The sequence below is a fragment of the Macrobrachium nipponense genome, chromosome 47 (genome assembly GCF_015104395.2).
Source record: "Macrobrachium nipponense isolate FS-2020 chromosome 47, ASM1510439v2, whole genome shotgun sequence".
NCBI lineage: Eukaryota > Metazoa > Arthropoda > Malacostraca > Decapoda > Palaemonidae > Macrobrachium > Macrobrachium nipponense.
In genome coordinates this window covers 20,935,980-20,943,942 of record NC_087222.1, presented here as the reverse complement: position 1 = coordinate 20,943,942, position 7,963 = coordinate 20,935,980, and the positions used below count along the sequence as shown (strand labels likewise).

Genomic DNA, 7,963 nt, shown 5'->3' with positions numbered 1-7,963 from the left:
CTTGCAATTTTTTTTAGTAGTGGTTTGAAATTTGGCTACAACCACAGTCGAAGACCAGGGACTTCAAAAGTTGCCATTTTGCTGCTGTTCAGGAACGTGCTTAATTGAGTAGATAGTGTCACTTATCCATTGGAGGTTTACTTATTTGGCTAGTTTATGTTGATGTCTTTGAATCCATTGTGGTTGCAGATTAAATTTTCCATTTACTGTATTCTCTTGATTGTGTACGCCTTAGAACATGGAAGGTGTCTTTTGCCTTGAGGTCTGTGAATTTAGGTAATTTTGCAGAAACATTTCATAGATAATTGTGAAATGAAGTACTCCCTTCCCAGTACAGTATTTCACAACTACTTGTCTTTGTTGAGTGCCAAAATCGTTTTGGGTTTTCCATCTGTTATGAAGTTGCTGCTCTCCTCATGCTTTCCTTTTGCGTCTAAAATGATGCACGATCTAGTTTGTAACCTGACTAAATCCTTTATATGGAAAATCATGCTATCAATAATATTTTTGTTTTATGAAAGTATATTTGCCTAATAAACCACAATATGCTTTCCTTTTGTGTCTGAAATGATCTTGAAAAAGGAACAGCATCACAAACCCATTCCAAATGTAATCTTAGGCAAAAATGGTCAACCGAATCTTGCAACTCCAAAGTGGGAGATGATTATAAGCTCTCTACATCTCCCAGACGTATCATTCTACATCGTGGCATTCACATTATTATTGTTATTATTATAAGTAGTATTAGTACTGGTAGTAGTATCACCATGTGACATCCCTCAAGCAGAACAACAGCAAAAAAATTGGTGTATTTGGTTGGCAATATCCTACCCTCAGCCCACCAACATAAAGCTGAAAATTCCTTAAATAATACAGCCACCCAAACTCCAATTACTGACATTGCAAGCTTGAAATTATGTGCAATATATCTCAGGTAGCTATCACAAATGCGATATATTCCATAAAACGGCTGATAGACTCATTTTTATTTGTATTATTAATCTTTTTTTAAATAAAAAAGGGTAAACCTCACACGAGAGGAGACCTAATAGTTCGGAAACCAGCAATTCCCAATTAAAATGCCGGTGCCTCGTTCTGTCCCAATTACCGAAAGGCCTCAGGTGACTGTGACGTGTAGGAAATCATCCCTCGAAACTGGATTGGACTGGATTTCATTTCAGAATCGTGGACTGCAGACGCCATCTATTGGTTGCCCGATGCAAAACGGTGCTCGATCAAGAAACTGTTGGGCCTTAGATAGCGAGGCAAGAATAAAAATTGCCGTATAAGTGATTGCAATGACTGCATTAAAAAATAAAATATATATTCTATTATTTATGCCAGTTGGTGCCTAACAAAGTAGTATTTTAAGCCATATGCATGGAATTGTACGAGGGAATTCACTGATTGGGTTCTGGTAATACATAAACTGCCCGGGATTGTTAGCCAGCGAAAAACTAGAATTACCAACAACATTCGACTATTCCTTATATTATTATAGTCCAAATTATGGCAAAACTGTATGTACATTATAGAGAGAAAAATCTGTATCATTATTCTTAGCTTAAACCTCGGCAAAGCCTCACATAAATTATATTTTTCTTTCGGTTCATACTTTTAATTTTTTCAAGGGTTTGTATTACTGGCTACAGGGTTATGGGGTGTCCCTACAGGGTGTCAGCACTGCCAGTCCTCTTAACTTTTCTCCTGACTAAAATATTCCAGAAAATAATCACTGGGTTACGCTCTGTGCTTCCTTCGACAACGCATTTCATTAGAGCGTAAATTTCCATAAGCTAACGTATTCCATACTGAAGATAGTGGTCTGTATATGTGAGAGTTTTACAAAACTGATAGCCTTCGAGTTTCTGTAACTTTCCACAAGGTTATAAAGATTAAATGATCTCCTAGGGCTGTTGATCATGAAGTCAGAATATCCTCTATAGTAATATCATATAGTAAAGAAAACAGTAATAAATATGCCAGGAATGTTTAAAATGATAGTGAAACTGATAAGGATCACGGGATTACCAAGTGCAAATGTATTTTTATCTTTTTCTACTGGGAGAAATTGGGTGTAATTCTTATACAAATTAATGGAAATTACATCTGTTTATGATATATATCATTCCATTTTAATTATTCATACTCCCAGGGCTGCCTCTCGATTTCCTATCTTATCCTGGAATTTTAAGATTGGTAATTCTGAGTAACAAATATCAATTTATTTCAACCTCGATTTTCGAATTCACACGATTTGAGCAAACTCGAGACAAAATTTGAACCAGAAACAATTAATTTTATTTAATATATCTCCAAAATAGCAAAATTTCGATTAAAACAACATTTAAAGGGTTCATGATGTTTGATACTTATAGTCCTTGATGCGTCATGAATCCCAACTTTGGAGACTTTTAAACGAGAGAATTTTCAGCCTTTTCTACGTCACTTGCTCGCTTTTGGATCGAAAATATTAAAGTATTCCTTGTGGGAATCAGTTAACTTCTTTAATTCATTCATTTTCGGAATTAATAGTTCGTCATTTGCCCTTGATTGAGTGTTGAACCCCTTGATAATGTTGGCAAGCCTGCTTCCTCTCGTTATAAGGAGCAGCCATTGATTGTCACCAAAACGAAGAACTTCGTCACTTACTTCAAAACATTTTACGTTTCTCAAAACGTCCCCTTATTAAGGTTAGGTTTTAGAGATATAGAACTTCGTTTATCATAGTTATCATATATATTTATATATATATGTATAATATATATATAATATATAAATATTATATATATATTATATATATATATATTATATTATATAATCTATACTATATATATGATAAAGGATTATTTTGCGGTTTCTTGCCTTAAAACAAACATATAATAGTTTCGTCCTCAAAAGACCACACTTCATCCGAAGACTGCCATAGCACTTAATAGATGTCTTTGGTGTAAAATCTTGTTAAAATATTACATAACAAAGAATACGATCTTATATTTAGTATTCCTAGCACGTAAATGCCCTTTATTTTAAAATATCTGCTAGGCAAGGCAGAAACCTTCTTTGTATTACTAGTAATGCCTTTCGTCAGGTAATGGTATAATTATCTTTTATCTTGAATGTGATTTTATTTGATTTATGAAATTTAGGCGTGAGGCAGCCGAGATTAGTTGAGGTAGTAAAATTGTCTTCATAGAAAATGGTATTTTAGGATATTTGGATACCTAGAAAATTAGCTCTCTCTCTCTCTCTCTCTCTCTCTCTCTCTCTCTCTCTCTCTCTCTCTCTCTCTCTCTCTCTCTCTCTCTCTCTCTCTCTCAGTTATAGCAATCATTTTCGCCTTATTTCGAAGTGAAAAAGGAACAGATGCTTCCAGAATCCACTACAGGAATCAACACTCTTATGCCGATTGGACATATTAAACGTCGAGTCAAAATGTCTCCCGTATCCGATTGGACGTATTAGACGTCGACTCAAAAAAGTTTTTTTTTAAATTCGCGGAAAAATACTTATAGGCCTACCAGCCAAAAACTTTTGAATCACGCACCTTGGGGGATGCTGGAAGTTCACGGATCAAGGCGTTGTTTTGTTTACAATCGTTACGCAGACGCGCAAGCGCGAATTTCTTTCTTATCGCACTAAAAAGTATCAGTGATACATCTCAAAAATTATTTCGTCACTTTGACATACTTTTTGCACCATTTTAAATTATTCGTTACATGAAGTATTATATATGAAAATGTGCGCAATTTCATGTAAAATACAACAACAAAATATTCATGATTGTAGCTTTTATCAGTTTGGAAATATTTTCATATAAATAACGATAAGTGTAAAAATTTCAACCTTCGGTCAACTTTGACTCTACCGAAATGGTCAAAAACGCAATTGTAAGCTAAAACCCTTATATTCTAGTAATATTCACTCATTTACCTTCATTTTGCAACGAATTGGAAAGTCTCTAGCACAATATTTCGATTTATGGTGAATTTATGAAAAAAAAAATATACCGTAATATTTTCCTTAACGTCCGCGCGGTAACTCTGCCGAAAAAAATTAAAAATTTTTTTCGAGGGATTGTCGTAATGTTTGCACCATTTAAAATTAGCCGTTACAGAAGGTTTTATATATGAAAATGTGCGCAATTTCATGTAGAATACAACTAAAAATTATTGAAGGTTGTAGCTTTTTTCTTTTTCGAAATATTTGCATATAAATCACGATAAATAGTAAAAAAAACCACGTTCGCTCAATTTTGACTCTACCGAAATAGTTGAAAAACGCAATTGTAAGCTAAAACTCTTACAATCTAGTAATATACAGTCATTTATCTTAATTTTGAAACAAATTCGAAGTGTCTAGCACAATATTTAGATTTATGGTGAATTAAAAAAATCTTTCCCTCCGCCCACCGATTCGCGGCCGCAAATCTCCGAAATGCGTACGTTGCATTCTCCTAATATTTGCTCCGTTTCATATTAGGCATTTTATAGAGTTTCAGATATGAAAATGTGCACAAATTCATGAATACAAAAAAATATATTTTGAAGGTTGTAGCTTTTCTCTTTTTCGCAATATTTGCATATAAAACAATATATATAATAATTTCGACATTCGGTCAACTTTAACTCGTCAGAAATGGTCGAAAACTGCAATTCTAAGCTAAAACTCTTACAGTATCGTAATATTCAATCATTTGTCTTCATTTTGAGACAAATTGGAAGTCTCTAGAACAATATTTAGATTTAGGGTGATTTTTTGAAAAAAAAACATTTTTATGTCCATCGTTACGAATTCATGCATCATTTTGGGATAGTATTTTTTCTGTGTTGCTTTGATCGTTTTACAATGTGTTATATATCAAAATTATCGCAATTTAGTGTACAATACAACGAAAAAAAGTTACTTGTTAGCTTTAACGGTTTTTCGCACAGCTCGATTTGAATACGATTATGTATGAATTTTTTTTTCGCTACCATATATCGCATTATTTATATATGATAATGATATTTTTCTCATTTCTGATGGTTGCATACTAAACTTCAGGCAATGACAAAAAAGGAGCCAAAAATGAACTCTTAATCTTTAAAACTAAGCGTGCTGTGATTTTTTGAAAAAATTATTTTTTCCGCTTCCGTACTCACTCCAAACCCGCCTCGGCATACGGGAGACGTTTTGATTTTTAGGGCTTAGGCGTAAGAGGGTTAAGGAACAATCATTCTACAGCAATTATAAGCCAAATAGAGCCGTTATAAAGAAGAGGCGAAAATAGCAGAGACATAGGACTACTACTACTTCAATTTATGTGCTTGAAGCATAGAGGGTATTTGCCTGAAGTTGCGATCTCTTTACCAGTATTTTTCCACGATAAAGAACTCCACCTCAAGGCCTTAGCTTTCCCTCCACTCTCACCCAGTGATGGCAGAAATGCGATGGTTCTAACTTTCACAAAATGTTTTGGGCGAATTTATTATTTCACTCATTTTTCTGCACTGAAAACCATATCATTAAAGTTGTGCCTTTTTATTTATTAATTTGTTGCATTTGTCGCATAGTGGAAAAAAGTTGAAATAAACTGTTAAAAATCACCAATTGGCCGGGCTACTATGAAAGCCGATGCACGCACTGATCTCACCCTAGGAACAAGAGCCCGTGCCAGCACAAGGCTGGCTTAATATCTTCAACAACAACGATCTCTCTCTCTTACTAGAGTCCGCAAATCTAGCAGGACGTGGTAGTAAGTAGGGTCTGAGGACTGCCAAACCTAATATCAGTTTCCACCATGCGAACGTAACTGTGAGTAACCATTGAATGTATTATTCCAGTTAGGACTTTTGTTTAAAACAAAATTTGTATCAGTGATCTCATGTAAATAATTGTGTAGCAATGAGAGTAGGTTTATTTTTATAAAAGAATTGTAAACTTATCACCATAGTTCTTTTGCCCTTCTGTGGGGGCTGGGAACTTACGTTTTTCGTAAATCTATTTTCCCCTAACCCCAAATCCGTCCCTAACTAGTCGTCGAAGAAAATTCGCGTCAGTACTTATCATCATTTATCTTAAATAAATTATCTATATTTTTTATTATTTCTCCGATTATTACTTTTCCCTTTTCATCAATTAGGTTTGAATCAAAACATCAAATTCAACAGGAATCATGAACGAGAAGTCCTTAGGAGACGACGCCCAAAACGTAAACAAATAACCATTACCTGCATCCATTATTTGGCCTAATAATTACGATTAAATTATACAGTTCATAAGCAAATTATCTAAATTTTTATTTGTATTACCAACGATTGCCTTCAATTGTCCACCAATTGACTTATTAGAATGAATGAAAATAAGTGAAACCACTTCTAAACCAGAACTACAAACAAAAATACTATCAAATAGAAGACGCCCAAAATGTCAACAAACCGACGCCGTTGACGGTCTCAGTAGCGTAGCTTCTAGTAAAACGTCTTTTATCTTTTATGATACTAATTGCCGTCATCATAATCGTGACAATAAGTGTAGTTGATCAATTATAAATGTGATGTCTTCGGCTTAGAGCACTCAATCATTAAGTAAGTATGGGATGGACGTCCTTTGCTTGGTGAGTTTCAGATGTTTATAGGTTGTATCAATAGCTTCTAGTCATGTTAGGACTCCTAGTTTACCGTATAGACCTTATCCTTCTATGGGGTCTTAACCTAAGAGTGTCTAAATGAAATGAATTGCTGTATTTTATGATGATATCTCAATGATTTGCTCGAAGGCTATGTTAAGTTTAGGCTAGGGTAAAACACCGCATGGATGGCCTGGATCAAACTCAAACGGCGTTCATAGCATGCCACCCTCTGAAAAAGTACTTATAACGCGTCCTGACACCGGAGATGGGCATCAGTCGTGACTTGTGGGTGAGAAACGGAGCTAAAGACCTCTACTCTCCTTTCGAAGTAAATATTTTCTCCAAAGTTAGAAATTAAGGCCGAATTTAAAGCATTAAACAGAGGGTAGTGAAAAGGGTATCCACGGCAGTGCAAATCTCACCAAAACGCTTTCGAAATATTTACTTACTCTTCATTTTTTTAAAAGATTGACCCCATCTCGATGTATACGGAGTCGCTTGTGTCAACAAACTTCCCATTTCCTGTGATAAATCCGCACACCACTTGTACCCACAGACGCTGGGGCACTTTCATCACAACAATCGGAACACAGAAACTTACCACAACGTTTTTAAGTAAACAACTGTTTTGGTAGAAGACGACGACGAAGCCCGCACTAGATCATTTTTTAAAAAAAAAGATCATTTTTAAAAAAATAGTAAAACATCAATATTTTACATATTTATGAGGATTAATTTGAAAATATTCGTTACTGAAAAAGTAACTCGATTCTGACTCAAATTTAAGTATTTATTTTTAGGAATTAGAACGTTCTTTTAAGTCCTGTATTATGACGTCACGACATCTTGACTTTCGTACCTAATGTAAATAATTGCTATATATACTCAACTTTCTTGCAGAACAGTTTATCAGTTATTCATGCAGATTGTTATCAGCTATTCAAGTAATTGTTATAATCGTAATGCGCATATATATCTATTATTTACTTTTTGGATATATGAAGATGTTTTACTGCTGGATTACCGCCGTAGTGTGACGCAATCGCTTTTGGTCCCTGGGCCTCTGTTTTGCACCATAAGAAATTATGGGGCTGAATTTGCAATGACCAGAAAGTCGTTAAAAGAAGAAAGTTAGCATTGAGGGGCATATGTTTTGAATGAGAAAAATACAAATTTATACAATAGCTAGCTTGTAAAAGCACTTGATTACAAAAAACTTGATTGACAAACTAAGCAGCATACCTACTATGGGTTTCAGAGACAGTGCAAGCACGTTTTTTGGCAATATTTCTGTAACGAACACTCGTATCAGAACGAGATTTTGCTAGTGCATTACACCCAGTAATTTAT

General features: G+C 34.6%; 1 protein-coding gene across 2 annotated transcripts in view; it reads left to right on the top strand.

The window, feature by feature from the left end:
• Nucleotides 1–6,416: 6,416 nt before the first annotated feature.
• The window catches only part of LOC135204754 (gastrula zinc finger protein XlCGF8.2DB-like), a 56,813-nt gene continuing 55,266 nt past the window's right edge, over nucleotides 6,417–7,963 (top strand). For both annotated transcript variants that reach the window (XR_010312331.1, XM_064234914.1), the window contains exon 1: nucleotides 6,417–6,569. The gene's annotated coding sequence lies outside the window, so the exon portion shown is untranslated. The remainder of the gene's footprint in view (nucleotides 6,570–7,963) is intronic.